This window comes from Miniopterus schreibersii (genome assembly GCF_964146895.1).
Source record: "Miniopterus schreibersii genome assembly, chromosome: 5".
Classification (NCBI taxonomy): Eukaryota; Metazoa; Chordata; class Mammalia; order Chiroptera; family Miniopteridae; genus Miniopterus; species Miniopterus schreibersii.
This window is the reverse complement of record NC_138106.1, coordinates 7362358-7384322: the sequence shown is the minus strand read 5'-3', so window position 1 is coordinate 7384322 and position 21965 is coordinate 7362358. Positions and strand designations below refer to the sequence as shown.

The 21965-nt window shown below is 43.5% G+C and overlaps 1 pseudogene across 1 annotated transcript; it reads right to left on the bottom strand.

Annotated features, from left to right (window-relative positions):
* Window positions 1-17080: 17080 nt before the first annotated feature.
* Window positions 17081-17680, bottom strand: LOC308558056 (large ribosomal subunit protein uL30 pseudogene; annotated as a pseudogene). The gene has a single exon. The product of its transcript is annotated as a large ribosomal subunit protein uL30 pseudogene (transcript).
* Window positions 17681-21965: the final 4285 nt, after the last annotated feature.

The window sequence follows — 21965 nt, the reverse complement described above, 5'->3', positions numbered from 1 at the left end:
AAGCTCAAGTTTCCCTATCTTTATTTTTTAAAATATTTTTAATTTTATTTTTTAATTACAGTTTACATTCAGTATTATTTTGTAGTGGTTTCAGGTGTACAGCATACTGGTTAGACAATCATATACTTTACAAAGTGATCCCCCCAATATTTCCAGTACCCACCTGGCACTGTACGTAGTTATTACAATATTATTGACTATGTTCCCTGTGCTATACTTTACATCCCTGCAACTATTCTGTAACTATCAATTTGTATTTCTTTCTTTTTAAAATATATTTTTATTGATTTCAGAGAGAGGAAGGGAGACGGAGAGAGAGAGAGAAACATCAATGGTGAGAGTCATTGACTGGCTGCCTCCTGCACGCCCCCCACTGGGAATCGAGCCCCCAACCTGGGCATGTGCCCTGACTGGGAATTGAACTGAAATCTCCTGGATCCTAGTTCAACACTCAACTGCTGAGCCACACTGGCTGGGCTCAATTTGTATTTCTTAATCTTTTTCCACCCATCCCCCTCTCTCCCTCCCCTCTGGCAATCATCAGTCTCTTCTGTATCTATGAATTTGTTTCTATTTTGTTTGTTTGTTGATTTTACTCTTTAGATTCCACATATAAGTGAAATCATATGGTATTTGTCTTTCTCTACCTGACTGTTTCACTTAGCATAGTACCCTCTAGGTTCATCCATGCCGTCGCAAAAGGTAAGGTTTCATTCTTTTTATGATCAAGTAATATTCCATTGTATTTATGTACCACAGCTTTCTTATCCACTTATTTATTGACAGGTGCTTGGGTTGCTTCCATCTCTTGGCTATTGTAAATAACGCTGCAATGAACATAGGGGTGCATATATCCTTTCAAATTAGTGTTTTGGATTTCTTTGGATATAATAAAGCTTTTTTTAAAAAAAAAAAAAAGAAAAGAAAGAAAGAAATGAAAAGAAATGGTTCTTCCAGGACCAGCCCAAGATAGCTTTGCACAAGGAGCTGCCTCCCCTGTCTTATTTGTGGTAGCCATTACACCTTACTGATGCAGAGCCTCTCCCCTGCAGGGTGCTTTGATGTACAAATCTAGATACGGTTATAGCAAACCAGACTTGCTGATGTTTCAAAAATTAGAACTTACAATTTCTAGACAAAACTATTATTATATTAGTCAACTCAGGGCACCAATGCTGTGTTCAAGAATATGAGTCCAGCCCGGCCGGGCGTGGCTCAGCGGTTGAGCATCGACCTAGGATCCAGGTGATCGAGGGTCAATTCCTGGTCAGGGCACATGCCCGGGTTGCGGGCTCGAGCCCCAGCAGGGGGCGTGCAGGAGGCAGCCGATCATTGACTCATCATTGATGTTTCTCTCTCTTTCTCTCTCTCCATTCCTCTCTCTGAATCAATAAAGATATATTAAAAAAAAAGAAAAGAAAAGAATATTAGTTCATTATATTGAGGGAAACAAGCTGCTTCCCTAATTTGGAGAGATGGTGGTGTGCCTGGGAGCCCAGGAGAGCTTCGTGAGCTTTTCTTGAACCAGGCAGCTGTTTGGAGCAGTTCCCGGGGCAGGAGGAAGGGTATTTAGGGTGTAGACTTAAATGCCTTCACTAACAACTGTGGTATGTTGGCTACACACAGCTCCGTCACCACAGAAATGTGGGGAAATTATATTAGGAAAATTCATCTTGCTCAAAGGTGAAAGAATGAACAGAACATTCAGGGGTCAACTTGACTACTGTTTCTGTTGAAGTGGTTCTCAAACTTGGGTGTGCATCAAAATCTCCTGACTTGTTAAAAAAGCAGGTTCCCAGGCCAGGCTTCGAGGCTGCAGAACTGAATCTCTGGGAACAAGGGCCAGAACCTGAATCTTTCAGGAGCCACCCAGGTGATTGGTATATTAACCGTCCTCAAAACAGGGTTTCTGGGACTCTGGATAAAGAAGTGGGGGGGGGGGGGGTTGTTTGTTGAGAATGAGAGAGAGAGAGAAGGAAAGGGAAGGAAGGAAGGAAGGGAGAGAAAGGCGCGCCAGGGAAGATACCTAGTCCGCCAGGCCTTGTTTTAGGCACCTCAGCGAAATTGTTTAAATTTCTTCTAAACCCCTGACTTTTTCCATACCCGCATCTCACCCTCGGCCTTCACCCGCGCCTGCCCCTTAGCCTGGCTTTCATGTAGAGGAGCCCACCTGTGGCACACTGGAGACACACAGTTTTTCAAGGGTCTTCTCTTGCACACCCCCACCCGCCGGGAGACAAGACTGACCTGGAGGAAGGGGAAGCCTCTGCTCCCTGGCCTGGCGGGTGCTTCTCACTTTGGGATCCCGGAGAGGAGCCTGCAGGGGATTCTTTGTTCTAAAGCTCTGCTCGGGGAAGGGGGTGTGGAGAGGGAAGCACCGAGTTGGTTGAATTGACAGCCCAGCTCAGGACAGAACGCTTTCCCTAGCGAGGGCATCCATTCCATTGTCACGTGGGGGGACGGAAGTGGCCTCCTGCGTGTGAAACCATAAGGCATAAGGCAGTCCACTGCTGATTCCTTAGCTCTAGAGATGCTTCTCCTTTCCACTCACCTTGGCAACAACCCAGCGGGTGAGCAGTGGCCCTTGGCTTTCTCTGGGGGGTCCTGCCCACCCACCAGACCCCATGGGTAAGCCATTGGCAGCCGTGTCTACAACATGGGGCCCACCCCCTCAGTCACTGGACCGAGAGTGGACATTTAACCCAATCTGGCCCCACCAGAGCCCCCTTTCCTGGAAACGTGCAATTATACTAAGATCTTCCCATCCTGGCATGGGCTAGTTTCTCATACGGAGAAGTAGAAAAAATGCAGAGACTTTAGCATGGCTTTTCTCTACTCACGGGAATAAATAGCCTTGAAACCGGGGTGCGAGGGCAGAGCGTGCAATGGAGAGGGCACCCCTGGAGTGACTGCGCTCCATTCCCAGGTCAGTCCCCTTCTCAGGCCCGGCTGCCTTCCTGAGCTGCAGTTCCATGAGGCCCTCTAGTACTGATGGATTAAAAGGTCCTTTTATGGTTGTTTAATCCTGCTCCAGCCTGCGGTCACAGTCCCCTTTGCCCATCTCTGCCCTCGTTTTACCTCTCACCCCTCCTTCTGTAGACAGGAAGCAGGACACACTGTCCTCCTTATGGTGCAAATTGGCTTTCTTCAAAAACTGATTTGGTTCGAGTTACTGACTCATATAATATGTTGACTATATTAGAAATTACAAAATTTTATTAATTTTTAGGTACAAAAGTGGGACTATGGGTATGTCATGTTTAAGAGTCCTTGTGTTTTAGAGTGACATATTGAAATATTTACAACTGAAATGATACGATGCCAGGACTTGCTCCTGAACAGTCCTGGAGGGCTGGAAGCGAGTGAGGGCGGGACAAAGCTGACCTTGGGTTGATAACTGTGTAATCTGAATGACTGCGGTTCATTGTTCTAGGCTGTCTACTTTGCTTTATCTATAAAATTTTCCATAATAAGAAATTGTAAAAATACCGATGGGAATTTTTGCAGGGGAATCCCTCTGAAATAACGTGAAACTGCCAACATTAAAAAGTAAAAAGGTTTTTAAAAGATCTTGAAAAGGCAGTCACCCCTAATGGGAGTGGGTCCCGCTCGTGTAGCCTGTGGCTGGCGTGTGAACAAAAACATGCCAAGTGTGCGTGTCCCCCCCTTCTCCTGAATGAAAATAGCAGATTGGGGTGTGTGTTAAATTCCCCTCTGATGGTACAACCCCAAAGAAAATACCCTAAGACCTATAGCTTTCTTTTAAATTAAAACAACAGCAACAAACATTTAACAAGCTACTTAGTAGTTTTTTTTTTATTACAAATTATTTGGTAGAATTAAGAATAAGAAACATTGCCCTGGCTCTGGCCAGAGTGAGTCAGTGGTTGGAGTGTTGTCTGGTGCACCAAAGGGTCTCGGGTTCAATTTCCGGTCAGGGCACATACCCAGGTTGTGGGTTCAATCCCTGGTTGGGGCGCATGGGTGAGGCCTCCTGCCCTCCCTCCATCTCTCTCTCTCCCCACCTTTCTCTCTCTCTCGAGTCAATAAAAGCATATCCTCGGGTGAAGATTAAAAACAGAAAGAGCAAGAAGCTTTGCCTCCAAGTAGAACAGTTTCCTAATAGGTTGCAAGCATGTGTGTCAGAGAGGAAAGCATCTTGGGAGCTCTCCAGCAGCTCCCAGAGCTCCCCGTATCCGTGCAGGCCATCCCGTTTAGAGGAAGGAGAGGCGGATGCTGCCGAGTGTCCTGGAGCATCGGAGTCCATCCTTTACACATTCATTATAGTAACGGGGGGTCGTCATCGCAAGTGTGGATTTGGGGAGAAATAGTAAAAGTTTTCCTTTTAAGTTGTGATTGTCCATTTCACCTCTGTTCCTACTCATTTTCAAGGTGGCCAAAGCCTGTGCTCTGTAGGAGGACCCAAGGGGACCATCTGCTGCTTGTGTGGCCCATCGCTGTCCCACTTTTGTGCTTACTCTCACGTTTCGGGGCTCACCTCTGAGACCAGGGGTCTCTGACTGCCTTTTCAGTGTCCGAGTGTCCATTTCTTTTCATCGGCGCCTTTGCTCCATTGGCCCATTGGCCCCTTCCTTCCATTCACACAGTTTCCCAGGTTGAGGCTGCTGTTTGCGTGGTTGGACTTTGCGACACCCCACTCCTGGCTGGTCTTTCTACTGGAGCGTTTTGCCCTTAAAACACATGTCTACCCAAAGCCATGCAGCCTACTGTGTAAGTGGCGGCTCCTTTGTTTCCAAGGACTAGGACCCGCTCTCTACCCATGGAAACGGGAATTCATTGCAAGAATATTTGCCGTCAAAACACACTGGGAACCAAAAAGAACAGCAAAACCCATTTCTCCACACAAGGGCCCAGTGACCCCTCCCTCGCATCTCCAGGTGTTCATGAATTAAGTAAGGCCAAAGGTTTAGAACTACAAAGAGAGCATTTAAAAAATTTTTTGTGTGATATGAAATATTTACACCACAAAAACAATAAAGCAAATAATAGAGCTGAGTTAATGAACCAATTAACAGTTGACGTCATTTTCCATGGAACCATGTTCTCTTATAGAAGAGATGATATTAATAAGAAGTAAAACCTAGATCAGGCCTCTCATCACTACATCCCCAACCCAACCTATATTTTTAAAACTATGTTTTTACTGACTTTAGAGAGAGGAAGGGAGAGGGAGGAGAGAGAGAAACATTGATCCGTTGCCTCCCGTACCTCAACTCAGGCATGTGCCCTGACCAAGAATCGAACAGGAGACCTTTTGGTGCACCGACTAAGCCACACCAGCCAGGGCCCAACCTAAATTTTAAAGTGCAAGTTTCAGACCTTAAAATAATGTTTAATCTAAAATATTTTAAAGAAAAATGCAAAGACCTTTCAAACCACTATTTCTTCTGTGGATTATATTTCTATAGATGTGACTATGAAACAAAGTATAATACAATTATATATAATATACTATAATTAAGACTAAGTAAAATTACTTAAGGTCACACGTAAGAAGAATTTTGTTGAACCTATTTGGTATGTTCAGATAATAACTTCAGATATTAGATAAATGGCTTTGAATATTTTTGTCTAGAACCCTCAGGAAAAGAATATGTTTTATATAGCAATACAGTAAACCCTAATGTAAAAGTTACACAAAACAGTATTTCACTTCTTACCTAAATATTTTTATATTTTCCTTTGTATTCTCTTTTTTTTTTTTTTTCTTAAGGTTTTGTTATGAGCCACAAAGCTTATTTTACAAACCACTTCTGCAAAGTGGCCTGCAGTTTGGAAAACAGTGCTTTATTAACAAATAATGACACAGAATATTTAGTGATTTAAAAAAACCCAAACCCATGTAGCCACCAGCCACATGGCTTTGAAAAATTGTAACATTTTGCCATATCTGCTGTAGATTCTTTTTTTAAAACGTAGCTAGAATCAAAGGCTCCTGTGTACCCAGGTCCAGCACATCTCCTCCTTCCCAGAGGCAAGAACTATCCCAAATTTGGTGGTTCTTGTCCCCATGCCTGTTTTTATATAATTACTAAAAATGTATAGATCCATAGCCTCCAGCAATGCAAGGGCGCACTTAGTAAGGTTCCCTTGCTATGGACTGAATGTTCCTATCCCCCAAATTCATATGTTGAAGCCTAGTTCCCGGGTAATGATATTTGGAGGTGGAAAGCCTACCGTGGGTAGTTAAGTGATGAGGAAGGAGCCTCTATGAATGGGATCGGTGCCCCTGTAGGAAGAGACGCCAGAGAGCTTCCTCCCTCTCCCCCCCCCCCCCCCCCCGTACCACGTGAGGCCACGACCATAGCCCTTACCAGGCTCCAGGTCTGCTGGCACCTTGATCTTGGACTTCTAGCTTCCAGAACCATGAGAAATAAGTGTCTGTTGTTTAAGCCACTCGGCCTATGGTACTTTGTTACAGCTTAAAGCAGCCCACACCGACTAAGGCACCCATCATGCGAGTTGGAGTGGCCAGTGAGGAACGCCGGCTATGATATCAGCAAGCTGATTAACTCTGTGGACTTGGCTGTTTAGTGTCTGTTTTTGGTACAGAGACCCTTTCCTCTCCCCCCGCCCCCACAGCTTTATGGAGCTATAATTGATGAACAGTATTTAAATTAAATTGCAAATATTTAAAGTGTAAATTTTGGTTAGTTTTAACATAAAAATTAATTTAAGGTCTTTAATCAATAAAATAACATTTGTGATCGTACTTCCTTGCCTCCATTGAATCTACCAAGTATAGTTTAGTCTTTAAATTGATGGAGTCATATACTCTTCATGGTTTTGTTATTTGCCCAATAAATAGAAGTGACCCTTGAACAATGCAGGGGTAAAGGGCACTGACACCTCCCCCTAACCCCTCTACAGCTGCTCATCCATCTATAACTTTCCACTCCCCCAGAACTAATGGCCCACTGTTGGTTGGAAGCCTTACTGATAACAAAAACAGTTGACATGTTATTATATACTGTATTCTTACAATAAGTAAGCTATTTATGAGAATGCTATTTTAAAAATTATAATTGCAATATTTATTGAAAAACAATCCACAAACAGTGGACCTGCACTGTTGAAATCCATGTTGTTCAAGGGTCAACTGTATATAGATAGATGTGTGACAGGACTGAATCTATTCTGATGTGGAACATAGCTTTAGAACATTTTTTTGCAAACAAACCCTTTATAATATTTATTGATTTCCTATTTGTTTCCCTTCTAAATATAAAATGTGTTGTTTTTAGAAGTCAATGAAAACATTTCCCAATGAAGTCATGTGAGATGTCCACCACTTCTAGCATTATTTGAAATTACTTTGAAAGTTCCAACCAAAGCAAAAAAAAAAAAAAAAGTATATGAGGAGAAAAGAAATTATTATTTGTGTGTGATAGTGTTATCTACCCAGAAAATCTGAAAGAATAAACTAAATATTTATTGGAACCAGTGGTAGAAGTCACTGAGGCAACCAGCTACTAGAGAAATACTCCCGTACTAGCTACTAAGAGAAAAAATTCTCTACTTTGTTAAAGGTAATATTTATCTATACTAGCAGAAACCAATTAGAAAATATTCTTTTCATTAAATATTTTTAATTTTAATTTTTAAAAAAAATATATATCTTTATTGATTTCAGAGCGAGCAAGGGAGAAGGAAAGAGAGAGTTGAAACATCAATGATGAGAGAGTCGTTGATCCGCTGCCCCCTGCACACCCCCTTCTGGGGATCGAGCCCACAACCTGGGCATGTGCCCTGACCGGGAATCAAACTGCAATCTCTGGATCCTAGGTCGATGCTCAACTGCTGAGCCACACCTGGCCAGGCAATGTTTTTAATTACAGCTGACGTATAATATTATATGAGTTTCAGGTGTACAACCCTGTGATTAGACATTTGTATAACTTACAAAGTGATCATGCTGATAAATCTAGTACCCATCTGACACCATATATAGTAATTACAATATTATTGACTATATTCTCTGTGCTGTACTTTATTTATATCCCTGTGACTATTCTGTGACTACCAATTTGTACTTCTAAATCCCTTCACCTTTTTCAACGAGTCCCCCCAGCCCCCCCTCATCTGGCAACTGTCAAAATGTTCTCTATATCTATGAGTTTGTTTCTGTTCTACTTGTTTGGTTATTTTGTTTTTTAGATTCTACATATAAGTGAAATCATCTGGCATTCGTCTTTCTCTGTCTGACTTATTTCACTCAGCACAACACCCTCTAGGCCTATCCCCATTATTGTTAGACTTAAAAAATGCCTATAACAGGAAGGACCCAACAATTCCACTTCTGGGTATTTATCCAAAGAAACCCAAAACACTAAATCGAAAAGACATATACATCCATATGTTTATTGCAGCATTATTTACAATAGCCAAGATTTGGAAGCAACCTAAGTGTCCATCAATAGATGAAGGGATAAAGAAGAAATGGTGTATATAAACAATGGAGTTCGACTCAGCCATAAAATAGAAAATATTCTTTTTTTAAAAAAATATGTCTTTATTAATTTCAGAGAGAGGAAAGGAGAAGGAGAGAGAGATAGAAACATCAATGATGAGAGTCATTGATCAGCTGCCTCCTGCAGGCCCCCTTCTGGGGATCAAGCCCACAACCCGGGCATGTGCCCTGACCGGGAATCGAACCCTGATCGCCTGGATCCTAGGTCTACGCTCAACAGCTGAGCTATGCCTGGCCAGGCGAAAATATTCTTAAAAGGAAAAAATTCCATTCCCAATAACAACAAAAAGCTAAAAAAATAGTAAAAGTTCAACAGAAAATGTCTGAGACTCCTTTGAAGAAAACTGTGACCCTCACTGAAAGACATTCTCAGTATAAAACCAAGGTATATATCTGTTCTTGAATCTAAGGGTGACATTTATTGAGCACTTATTATGTGGCAAGCACTGTGCTACTCATTGTATATGTGTTATTGTATTTAATTCTCATAATAACCCCATGACATGGGTATCTGCTTTAAAATAAATTGAAGTTCATGAGATTAACGAACTTGCCAAAGTAGAAGAGCTGTCTTTGTCTAGTGCCTGTTTAATCATCACTGCATCATGCTGCTTTGTCATTTGTCCCCAAAAGGTTATTGATTCCATGCATACTTTATTCATATTTAGGTTTTGTCAAATGTCCTTTATCTGTTCCAGGATACCACATTACCTTTAGGCTCCTCTTGGCTGTGACAGCTTCTTAATCCTTCCCTATTTTTGATAACTTTGACAATTTTGAAAAGATGGCTGTTAATTTTAATTCCTTTTAAACACGCTTTTCTACAAGAGTGTTTTAGAATAAGTCAGTATCGCTTTTTCCTCTGGAATAAGAGACAAGCTTAAGCATCTCATGTTTTATAGCAATAATCTGAAATCGTAGTTCCAGTTTATCATTAAATATATTTTTGTTCCTGGTGATGTTGGCTCTCAGTTCTTGAGTTTGGCCAACAACTCTAGCACAAGAGGAAGTTTGTTTAGCATGCAAAGTGAAAGTGCACTTGAAGAGAAGATTCCAGTGGGCTGCTCAGAGAGCTGTCCTGGTCTTTTAGAAAGAAAGTCAGAGGCAGAAGAAGTGAGCCAGCTGGGCTGAGTGGACTCAGGAAACAAGTTACCGAGGCAAAAGAAGGGCCCTTGGAGACAGGTTCAGGGGGTGAGCCCAGGACGAGCTGCCACTGCCTGCTGCTCCCCTGGTTGCAAGTCTCGAGGACCCTAAGGGAAAGAAAGCAAAGATACAAGCCTGAAGAAAGAAGGCATGGGAGTGCTCTAGAGAGAGAGCATAGGTTGGGTCCTTTGTCTTAAGGGTTTTTACCTGTTTTCTAAAGCTGGAGTTTTAAAGGAGATCTCTGGAGGATCTCAATGGAATATTCATCAGTTCTTCAGGTGTGTCCTTTAATATGCCAATGCATCAAAGTGAGCATATAGGGCATTCTCCAGTCAGTTTAACCTTCAACAAATGTCACCTAAGAGGGGCCTGGACAAGGTGGGTCTGCCCTAGCATGGCCTGGAATGTGTAAGATAAGACCTTGTGATTTATTATCTGGCTGTAAATTGCTCTGCCAGTTTGTTCAGGTGTCTGTCTCCTTTTCCCAATTCCACTTGCCAAGGAATTTTCCTAGCTTCTTACTATTCTGCCTCATTTTTCCATTTTATTTTTAAAAACCTTTTCTTAAATGTCTTAACCTTGATGTTTACATATAAATTTTACTAGTTTATTTTCTTTCCACTTTTGCAAGCTTTTGAAATCTTTTCTGAAAGAATGAATAGGCGATAAATTTGATTCCCTTATGCTCATGCCTTTTTCATCTGCAAAATGGAGATGATACGTATCTCATAGAGTTGTTTACCATTAAACAAGGCGAGAGTTTTAAGCCTTTAGCAGAGTGCCTGGCACCTTATAAGCAATTAATAAATGTTAGTTCTTGTTACCGTTGTAATAAGCAAGGATTATTTTGTATGTATAAAGAAATATACACAAAGACATATGCAAATGATGACCAATAATGGCAAGGATGGTTACAATAAAGAGATTTTACAGAACCATAGAACAGGGGACATAACCCCTATGATCAACTCGATAAATATGGAAAAGGCTGAGCATTCTTGCCAACCATTTAAACCTGGGTTATGCCGTCATCCATAATCCAGAGAGCCACGTGGGTGTTCAAAGCCACAAAGCCCATCTGTCTCCTCAGAGGTCACTGGAGTTTATCAGCTGTTCTGTACCCTTAGCATGAGTCAGGAGGGTTCTGGAGAAATGTCTTCCTAGTTACGAGGACAGGCAATTTAGTTCAAAGATTAATAAACACAAAATAACACTTGAGAAGCGTATGTCATGTCGAATGCAGAATGTATCTTCCAGAGGGAAGAGTAAAGCATCAGAGTATTCTTCACACAGACCAAGTTTCTCCAGCTGCTTTTTTGTTACTCATGGGCCAGGAGAGGGGACAAATTGTTGTGCCTGACACCAGATTTCAGGACTGGAAGTTTGGGGTGTGATTCATGTAGCTATATTTAATATTTGCAGAGTCACAGAGTAAGTACTACCAAGTCCAAGGAAGCCTTCACCCAGGGGGACCCTTTCTCTCCCAGATACCTGCTTACAGGCCCTTTCTTATAGGATGGTCTTGGTACCGCAGATCAATTCACTGCACCCTTTGAATGGTGGTCCTGTGATTCTATAAAGACCAATGCTGGCAAAATACATGCAGGTCTTTGGCATCAACTTAAGAATGTGTTGCTGCTATAAAGATAGGCATTTACTGCTCTTGACCTTGTGAAAGGTCTGTGACCAGTTCGGAGTTTTTAATTCCAGGGCCTCAGTTTCCTGTGCTCAAAAGGGTGGAATCCTGGAACCTGATATACATGAAAAAAAGGGGGGAAAGTCAGATTACTAAATATGTGTGGGTTTGTGATCATTAGGGTAGGATATTGTTTTTAAATCTTCTTATAATGTACTTGTAAACGTTGATGGCATAATATTTCAATAACAGATGACGTGACTTCATCAATTTCTACTTTAAAAGCTTTCACAGGAAAGAGATAAAGGGTAATGTGGCTAATAAAGGAAATGCTGATAAAGTACTAAAAAGAACAGAACACTTCTGATGGCTTCTCACTCCAACCGGGAGCATGGGAAATGAGCGAACACAAAATAAAACAGCTGGGTGGGCTCAAAGGAAATAAGAAAAGGTTTCTCCTCCCCCTGCATTCCCCCAAATAGAAACTAAGAGGAAAAATAAAACTGCTCAAATCATGATAGGGGAGCATTTAAGAATTCTAATATTGTAAATAGACATTCAGGCTGAATTTTCCCTGCAAAGTGAGGACAGGAAATAAATCCTTAAGAATCAACTAAGAGACTAATAAAGCAAAAGGATATTTCCAGAGGTTTAAAGTAAATCGTTAAAAAACAAACAAAAAAACAACATAATGAAGACATTTTGTCAGACCTCATGTATGACAACAGATATACATACCAGGCTCTTCCCAAGATCAAATGAAATATAAAAACATCAGGACTCTTCTCCCTTTTCCCATCCCCCCCCCCTTTTTTTACATTTACCTTCAAATGCAAGTTTGTTTATTTCTCTCCAATAAATCTGAGGGCTGCCTAATATAAAAGGAAACACACAAAATTAGACTTTTCTGTTTCTTAGTGTCAGTTGTAAAAAGCTTTGTTGTCTTGGTTATCATTTAAAAATTGTTTTGAAAAATTTCAAACGGATAGAAAGTTAGAAAGAAGTGTATTAGGAACGTGCTTACCCCCCTCTCTTCAGCGCTTACTAGCGCCTGGCAGCCTTTTTCCATCCATAGCCCCTGCCCACTCCCCCCACTCAGATTATCACGATGCAGATGCCAGACATCAGCTTCATTTCAGTTAGAATGCCTCAAAGATTAGAAACTTTTCAAAAAGTACATGAACCTTAATATCATTATGGCCCCTTCAAAGGAGAATAGTTCTTTAATTTCACCAGAATCCTGTCAATGGTCCATTTCCTTGATCTATAATTTTTTTTAGCAAGTTAGAATCAGGATCCAAAACCGGCCCATTCGCTGTGATTGATTTATTGATTGATGTGTCTCCAAAGACTCCTAAAATCTATGGGCACTGCCATGAGGGCCCCCTCTCTGGTCTTCCCTCTCTCTCCACCCTTCCCTCTGTCCCTCCCCCCTCTCTCCCTCTCCCTCTCCCCCCACACCTCCCACCCGCCAAGGTCGGACCCAGGAACAGGTGCCTCCTCACCTTGCTCTCTTCTGTTCTCTCCAGGCTCTCCTGCCTCTGAGCATCTAGAAAAGATTTCAGGATCTAGGAGTGAATGGGAAAACTGTTTCTGAAGAGCCCCTCCAACAGGACTGAGGCCCCACTTTCCCTTACTCCCCACTAGAGCCGGCACTGCCCACGGTGTAAGACATGTGAGGGACACTCTAGTGGGAAATTCCGTGTACATCTCAAGTAGCAGTGCGGGCCGTGCCATCGGTGCAGGACGCGTGGGAGCGGGCTTCGTGCGGGGAGTACAAGCAAAACTCAACCGCGAGCGGTTCATGCGATTACCTCCAGGGCGGCCGTAGGTTAACCAGATCCTCCTTCACAGGCTCAGAAAGCTCTGCGACCAGAAGCCACGGCTGTGAAGCTAAGAAAGAACAAGCCGGATGTTCCTCTGCACCCATTTCAAAGGGGAAAGCCACCGGGGAGCAGGCCATGTCAGTAAAGAGATGGAGGGACGACAGCAAGTCGGTATCCAGCCTGATGGCCAGCATGACGCCAGTAGACACATCAATGTCCCCTGTTCCTCAAGCTCAGGGGCCGGCTCACAGAGTTTGAGAGAGGCCTCCACCCGCCGCCTCCCCTCCCCACTCATCTCGTGGCGAGAAAGTGGCGGCCTGGGGGGCGCGGGGCTGGGCCCAAAGTCGGGGAATCGGTCGCCTGCGGTGCGTGGGAAGGCACAGGCCACCTGGCCGGTTCCAGGCCGGCCGTCCCCTGCCTGCCTTCCAGCAGGCCTGAGAGAGACTTCACGAAGTGTTTGCGGCGATCGGGAGGAAGTAACAGCAGCAAGAAAGGTCACCTGGTGTCAGCACCAGGCTGAACCTGGAGATGGCCCTGCAGGGGAGAAGGGCCTTTCCCTCTTCCCTCCTGGGTCCGCTGGCCGGGTCTGTGGAATAAACCGACAACAGGCAGCTTCCCGGAGAAGGGGTACAGGTTTATTCATCTTTAATAGTTGTACGTGGCAATATCACAGGAAAAAAGTGAATAATAAACTGGCAAGATTTGAGAGCTCATATATCCTCCTAAAGGGGCAAGGGTAGGGTAGTGAGTTTAGGGGAGAGTAAATTTTAGGAGAGGTGAAGGGGACTTTGGAGGACTAGATGGGAGCTATCACAGCTTGTGACAGAGTTAGTGAGGGTGTGGTGCCCACGCCTAGTCTCCCATGGTAAGAGTCGCCTTCCCGGGTCAATGACATTCCTGGGGTGGTGGGCGATTTATGACAACTGAGTTCTTTTAGGAGGATCTGGCTTTAGGCAGATGCAGGGAATTCAGGGTAAGCCTCTCCCTGCATTTGCTGTTTTTCTAGTGCCTTCAGCTCAAAATAATCAATGTACCCAGGGTTGCATGTCCCGAAGTCCTTCACCATTAAATTCATTAAACATTTGTTGAGTACTTCTATGTCACAAGAATACTTGGAGATTTCTTTTGCATTTAAATTAGACTTGCGTCTCAGACTATTTTCATTATCAACTTGTCTACCCTCCTCTTTTTATAGATAAGAACACTGGAGCCTAGAGAGGTGGAGGGCTCTCTCAGGGTCACCAGGGGTGGCAGTGGCGGATCGGGCACAGAACCCGCATGCCCGCAGTGCTCTGTCTTGACTTTATCACTCGGGAGAATCGGTTCTGTTCAGCTACCCAGGGATTTGTGCAGGAACAACTTCCATTTGTGGTTCAGATCACTGCCACAAGAATTCTCGGTAACAGGATTTCTTGGGCAGATGAGGGAAAGAGTCCCCACTGGGAACACATTTTAAGTGAAAATGTATGCCTCTCTGAGAAAAGGTGTTTAACCTGCTTCCTGGAGTGACTTGTGTGAGGAACACTTAGCAAGCACACGCTGACCCAATTAACAGGGGAAGGCATCCACCTTCCACCCGGGCGGCCTGAGAGGGAAAGCAGCGACTTTTTAATAAGTACAAACAAATGCCAGCTCCATGTTTTGTTTGTTTGTTTGTTTATAAAGTTATACATGCCCATAGGAACAGTTTCAGGGGAACCTTCATGTAACCACGAGGTAATGTGTAGCACGTGAGCCATTCCGTGGGACAATTGGAGCCCCATCTTCAAAACACTCAGTGTCTTAGAAAACAAAGCAAGGCCTGGTGGGGCAGGGACTCTTCTGGAATTTAAAACAACCAAATGCAAACTGAAATCTGATTAAGTCCTGAATGGAAAAAAAGATATCTAAGCAACATTTGGGGGACTGTTGAGGAAATTTGACTGTGGGTTGTATATCGATCCACATAGGGGATTATAGGGGATTATTATTAATTTCCTTAGGTATGATGTTGATATTCAGAGTATGGAGGAGAATGCCTTTGTTCTCAAGAGACATCAGCTGGAGTATTTATGAATGAAACATTGTGATGTTTCAACTCACTTTAAGAGGTTCACACAAATAATAAGGGAAAATGTTACGCTAAGGTGGAATCCAGGTTGAGAGTATATGGGTATCCATTGTACTGTTCTTTAACTTTTATACAGATTTAGATTTTTTTCAAAATACAAGTAAGGGGGAAAAGTCTAGCGGGGAAAATCTCATTATGAAGAACATGTGGTGTCCTGTTTCACGCACTTCCTGTTTCCCAGGGTATCTGCTTTCAATGTGTTTAGTTGCTTGTCCTGGTATTTACCTCCAAATTTAAAAATAAAGGCGATACTGCTATTCGTCGACTCTATAATTTGAGATCTAACTAACAACTTTCTAGTCGAGTGGGTGACAGTTTTAGCTCTTTTGTGTTGAAATCCATATTCAACCTTTTCACTGTTATAACGAAACCATATAGGGCCATATGGTTAACAAAAGAGTATACAATGATTACAATTCCTGAATTGTAAAACTTACCTTTTTTATTGGACATGATGGCGTTACTTCTTCAGTTGCTTTGTTTTTAATGAACTATTGTTAAAATGTTTTCTTCCCTAAAAATAACAGCTTTCTAAAATCCCACCCAATGCCATCTTCCCCTAAGTAATTTCCACCAGGCCCGTGTTCTTTCCTAGAACACCTCATGTGAAGCTCTCTGAAGGCCTGTTTGGGGCTGGACCACATGCTCCCCAGGTTTGTTGCACAAGTACTGTCTCACCTGGAACTTTCCTCCAGCCCTGCCCTGGGAATTCCCACTGCACCTCTCCTGTGTGGATCCCGGGTTCCTGGATCCCACTGTTTTCTGTCCTTGCTTTTCCTTATAGCTGTCTGTGTTTTGTTGAGGAGTTGAATTCCATTCCAATTCCTGACTGTGTGTGAGACCTTTTCCTCTCTAAAAACTCTTAGGCTATTTTCTTCTATGTGATGCCCTGACGTTGCACCACGTATTACTGGTTTATACACGCATTAGTCTTTTGTGTTTTCCATTATTTATCTCTTTAGTGCTTCCCAATGTTTCTGGCAGTTCTAGTCTCCTGTCAGCGATCCCTTTTCTTCAATTTCAAAAGTTCCTGTGGTATTTCATTGAGTACAGATCTGATGACAACAGAGTCTCCCAGTTTTTGTTTGCCTGTAAATGCTTTTATTTTGCTTTCATTTCTGAGGTGTATTTTCACTAGGCATAGAATTCTATGCTGTGAGGGTTTTTTTTGTTTGTTTTTTCCTTTTAGCACTCTACAGATGCAGTTCCATTATTTTATGGCTTCCATAGTTTCATTGAAAAATTAGCCATCTAACTGTAGCTTTTTAAAGGTGTTTTTTTACTCTGTCTTTTTCTCTTTGTTTTTGGTTTTCAGCAGTCGCAACATGATAAAATTAAACCTCAACCTAAATGCTGCTTCAAGTTTAATGAGAATGCTCAAAGGATTGTTATTTATGTCAGGAAAAAGATAAAGATGTCCTGTATCATAACTATTACTTGAGAGTTTTCTGAGGGTACAGGTTTATATAATTTTTATTTGCAGATGATATGATTATTTACACAGAAAGCCCAAAAGGATTGAATGAATTTCCTTGTATGTATTCTGCTTGCAGTTTGCTAAGCTTCTTGAATCTGTAGTTTCATGCGTTTCATTCCTGGCCACTATCTCTTCAACCCTGGCTTCTGCCCTTGTCTCTTTCTCTTTCCACCTAGGAGACCTTCTGCTGAGTTCCACAAGTCTCTTATGTCAAGTTCTGTTCTTTTTTTCTCAGTGAGCTTCAGTTCGGATATTTTCCTACTGATCTTTCTTTAATTTTATGATTTTTATCTTTTATCCAGTTTTTTGTTTAATTCTTCCCATAAGTTCTTTATTTTCTTTTCATTTTGAAAGCAGTCACTGTTTATTTCTAATAACCATGGTAGATACCTATAGTTCATCCTTCTAATAAGCCTGTTAATCTAGTCTTCCCTGTTGCCAGCATCTCCACCTCCTATGAAATGGGTGGCCTTTTCCTTCATCCCACTTCATGGAGAAGATAAATTGAAGGGTCCCAAGAAGTTGTTTGCTTCTCTGAAGCATTTTCCAACAGTATAGATCTCAGGAACCAGATCCTCCACGCAGAGATGCCATGTTTACCAAGAGATCGAGAAATCAAAGTGCTGTCTGTAAGGGCAATTCGCCTTTTGTTGATTATGCTTATGGGTCAATTCATTTATGGGCTTCAGGTTTGGGTACCCCCATGCAATATGTGGTTCCACAATCCGCAGCGTGTTAGTTGAAGCCTAATTGAGCTTAACAAAGATGCCACTGAAGAGCCAGTGAAGGCACAGAAGCTGCAGCACCTTGCAGACCTTTGGGCTCACACCTCTGATCCTGGTGACAAATGACAATTTGGGTTCCGCAGGTCCATAGAAGTCCCAGCTCTTCTTGCCGTCCTAGCCATGCTTGTCTCAGTTCTGTACATCCGCCCGTATTCCTTGTGACAGTGCTTAGCTTTGTCGTAGATGAGCTTCCCCCATGCCTTTCGAAGCATCTTTTGGGCCAACTTCTTTCTCAGGTGCGTGACCTTCAGCTCGGCGACATGCCTTCAGTTTCACTGAAGGGTTTCTGCACAGCAGGCACCTCCTCCTCTGCACCCACCATGGTCCCAGCCAGAAGACTCTTCCCGTAAGTCCTTAATATCAGTCATTACATTTTTTTATCTCAAGGTTGTGCATGTTTCCTTTTATAGATTTTATCTATAAATGAGTTTTATATTGAAAAATACCGTGAAAAATAAGAGAATCCTTTTTATATAAATTGTGTGACATATATAATAAAAGATAAATACATTTTTTAAAAGACTATGTAATTAATAATCAATGAAAATGTGAATAAAGGATAGAAGCAGACCAACAAGTAATTCAGATACTGGAATTAGCGGACAAGGACTTTGACTATGAATACCAGGTAAAGGTAGATGGGGGAGAAGACGAACAAATTAAGTGACAAGTGGAGAGTTTCAAGTAGCAGTGCGGGCCGTGCCATCGGTGCAGGACGCTTGGGAGCGGGCTTCGTGCGGGGAGTACAAGCAAAACTCAACCGCGAGCGGTTCATGCGATTACCTCCAGGGCGGCCGTAGGTTAACCAGATCCTCCTTCACAGGCTCAGAAAGCTCTGCGACCAGAAGCCACGGCTGTGAAGCTAAGAAAGAACAAGCCGGATGTTCCTCTGCACCCATTTCAAAGGGGAAAGCCACCGGGGAGCAGGCCATGTCAGTAAAGAGATGGAGGGACGACAGCAAGTCGGTATCCAGCCTGATGGCCAGCATGACGCCAGTAGACACATCAATGTCCCCTGTTCCTCAAGCTCAGGGGCCGGCTCACAGAGTTTGAGAGAGGCCTCCACCCGCCGCCTCCCCTCCCCACTCATCTCGTGGCGAGAAAGTGGCGGCCTGGGGGGCGCGGGGCTGGGCCCAAAGTCGAGGAGTCGGTGGCCTGCGGTGCGTGGGAAGGCACAGGCCACCTGGCCGGTTCCAGGCCGGCCGTCCCCTGCCTGCCTTCCAGCAGGCCTGAGAGAGACTTCACGAAGTGTTTGCGGCGATCGGGAGGAAGTAACAGCAGCAAGAAAGGTCACCTGGTGTCAGCACCAGGCTGAACCTGGAGATGGCCCTGCAGGGGAGAAGGGCCTTTCCCTCTTCCCTCCTGGGTCCGCTGGCCGGGTCTGTGGAATAAACCGACAACAGGCAGCTTCCCGGAGAAGGGGTACAGGTTTATTCATCTTTAATAGCATGTACACAGGGCATACTAGGGGAAAAAAGTGAATTCTCCAATAGGGGTGAGATTTGAGAGCTTGTAGACCATTTTACTAGGGAAGGGATGAGGGGATCTATCCAATTCAAGGGAGAGCAAGTAGCTTTAGTTTGAAACAAAATTTGCCTGGGTGTGGCTTCCTCTCCTGCGATGAGTCTGTTTTCCTTCGGGGGGTGGGGGGGGGATTTCAGACAACTGAGTTCCTTTAGAAGGGCCTGGTTTTGGGCAGATGAGGGGAGTTCAGGGTAGCCTCTCCCTACATTAGCTGTTTCTCTAGTGCTTCAGCTCAAAATCATCAATGCACCAAAGCAGCATTTTGGAATGACACATCCTGAACTCTTTCATGAGAAACAGCCTTTACACAGACTATCTCCTCCTCTTTTAACTCTCATCTCCAGCTCAGGCTCCCAAAGGTGCCCAGGCCCCACAAAAGCTCCACAGTAGAGGCCTCCGTCTGCCAACGTGAGGATGGCAGGACTGGTGTGACCCCCTGGGCTGCTGTTCACATGGAGCTGGTGTCCTCCTGTGCTATTTGTACAAATAAACCTGAGCCAGGATCTGTCAAAAAAAACCCAAAACACAAACAAAAAAACCCTGGACAAGCTAGAGGTACACCAAGAGTCATTTGAAATATGTGATAGAAATCAAGCCGTAGGAATTAGGCGAGAGAAAGTCGAATGAGAAGGGATGGTGAGAGTGGTTCTCGAGGACTTTGGGAAGGAAGGAAGGACCCAGGTTCTTGCTGGACGTCCATTAGGCTCCTGGTACTCTCGGGTTACTGCTGCATGTTTGCTTATGAACTGAGAAGTGGGAGGAAACCTGTTTTGTGACATTTCAAAGATTTAGGACCTGGACAATTAGAGAGAAACTATAGGGACTTAGGGTCTGTTTGTTGCCCTGATTACCTATAATTTATTGTAGAAAATTTGAGAAAAGGTACAAAGAAGGTAAATATCACCTATAATTGTACCACCCAGGACTAAACCTTATGCAAATTAATTTTAATATATATTGTTTATTTACAAAATTGATGTCACAGAAAATCTACTACTTTAAAACTTCTTTTATCATCAAACTGTGATAATTTTTCTTATGCCTTGAAATATATATGTTTTAGAGAGAAAGAGGAAGAGAGAAAGAGGGAGAGAGAGAAATCAATTTGCCATTCCACTTTATTTATGCATTTGTTGGTTGATTCTTGTATGTGTTTGAGAATGTGGAAGTAGTCACTAATTTATTTGTTTTCTTGGAAGGAGAATGACTCTTGGGAGAGGCTTCAAAAGTGAAAATTTGAATACAGTCCTCTTATTATTTCTTTCAGGGCCCCATATTTATACAGTGATCTGCAGTTCATAAAGATGATAATGAATCCCCTTTTAAAATGAGGAAACATTCAAAGAAGTTAAGTAAACCACCCAAGTTCCTACAGGTAGGAGGTAGTTGAGACTAGATTAGATCTCTGTATTCTTGGTCCTCACAACCGCTTTTTTCCAGCTGCTATGATGACTATTCAGGTCACCAATCCCTTCTAGAAAGTCCAGACTCACAGAACATCGCCTATGCCTTCCTTCATTGCAAGAAAATGAAAATGTTCCTAATGACTAATGTGAACAAAATGTCACCATATATTTAACAGGTAAGGTATCCTGTGTGTCATTGCTACCCCACAGCAGTGACTCCATGATTAGGATTTTGACAGGTAAGGGTGGGGCTCCTTCCCACTCTGACATCCTGTGACTCTGTGGTGTCTCAGGTGGCATCTGCTCAGGACAGGGCTCCCTTTCTTAGCAGTCTGAATTAATACACCGCAGATTTGGGCTCATTGCCTCATGTATACTTTTGGCTCTATCAACTCGCAACTCTGGCTTCGACCCTCCGCTCTCCCCGTCTAGCTGCAAAACACATTGCCTAGGAATTTATTCCTGTTTCCGGCACCCACCCTGAATCCTTGCCTTTAGCCTGGTCCTTTGGGGCTGGACAATGCAGAAGGGAATGTCAAGGTCTCCTTTTGGCTACAGGACAGCCCAGCACCATCTTCAGGGGACCAGCTGCCTGCTTCCAGCCAGAGCAAGTCGAGGGGCCTGTGATGCTGACTGGGCGGAAAGGCGTCGGGATTCAACCCCCTACTAGAGGCACTGTGGCCCTTCCCCCGTTGCAGCCTGCCCCCCAGGCGCCCCCCAGGCTTCAGGAAGCCTGCGCCCTTGCTGAGGGAGAGGAGAGGAAGGCCGGAAGCAGATGGCCATCCCCTTTCAGCCGGTGAAGCCTATTCCTCTTGCTTTTAACCGTTTCCTGGTTTTCTTCGCTTGCCTACTGGAGCCGGGTCTTGCTGTTTAGCAATCCTGTGGTAGCTCCATTCTTTCAAAAACATTTATTTGGTGCCCAGTATATGCTAAGCACTAGGGGTAAAAAACAAAAAAGCAAAAAGCCAAGCCAAGTGAGGGAAGTCTCTGCCCTTGTAGAGCTTCTTTTTCTCCTGGCGATGGAGAGGAAATCTGCAAAGAAGATGCAGCGAGGTAAAGGCTTTGAGGAGAAAATGAGGCCTCGAGGGTGGAACAGCCGCCTGGAAGGATCCAGGGGGTCCTGTGTGCTCACAGCCTCAACTGGGAAGCCCCAGCGCAGAAGGCCTGCTGGAGGGGCCAGTCACGAAGGGCTCCCAGGACACACTACCAAGTAGGAGTGCTATCCCCAAAGCAGTGAGGAGTCCTCCAGGTTGCAGCAGGCAGTGATGTGATCCTGAACTTGAGAAAGACTCTCCTGCAGCCTGGAGGAGGGGAAAGGGAGATAGGGAGGCTGGGAGTGGCTTTCAGTCTATTATTATTTTCTGTTCTTTTTGGGTTTTCCAAGCCATGTACTTGGATTGGTTTTATTTGAAAAATAAACAGTGATTATCTGGGCAATGAGAGTAGTGGCGCCTTTTGTCTTATATGCTTTATGTTATAGATTTAAAAAGGTAATGTAATAAATAATTTTTGATCTTATTAATTTTTCCCAGATTTATTCAGATATAATTGACAAACAACACTGCAT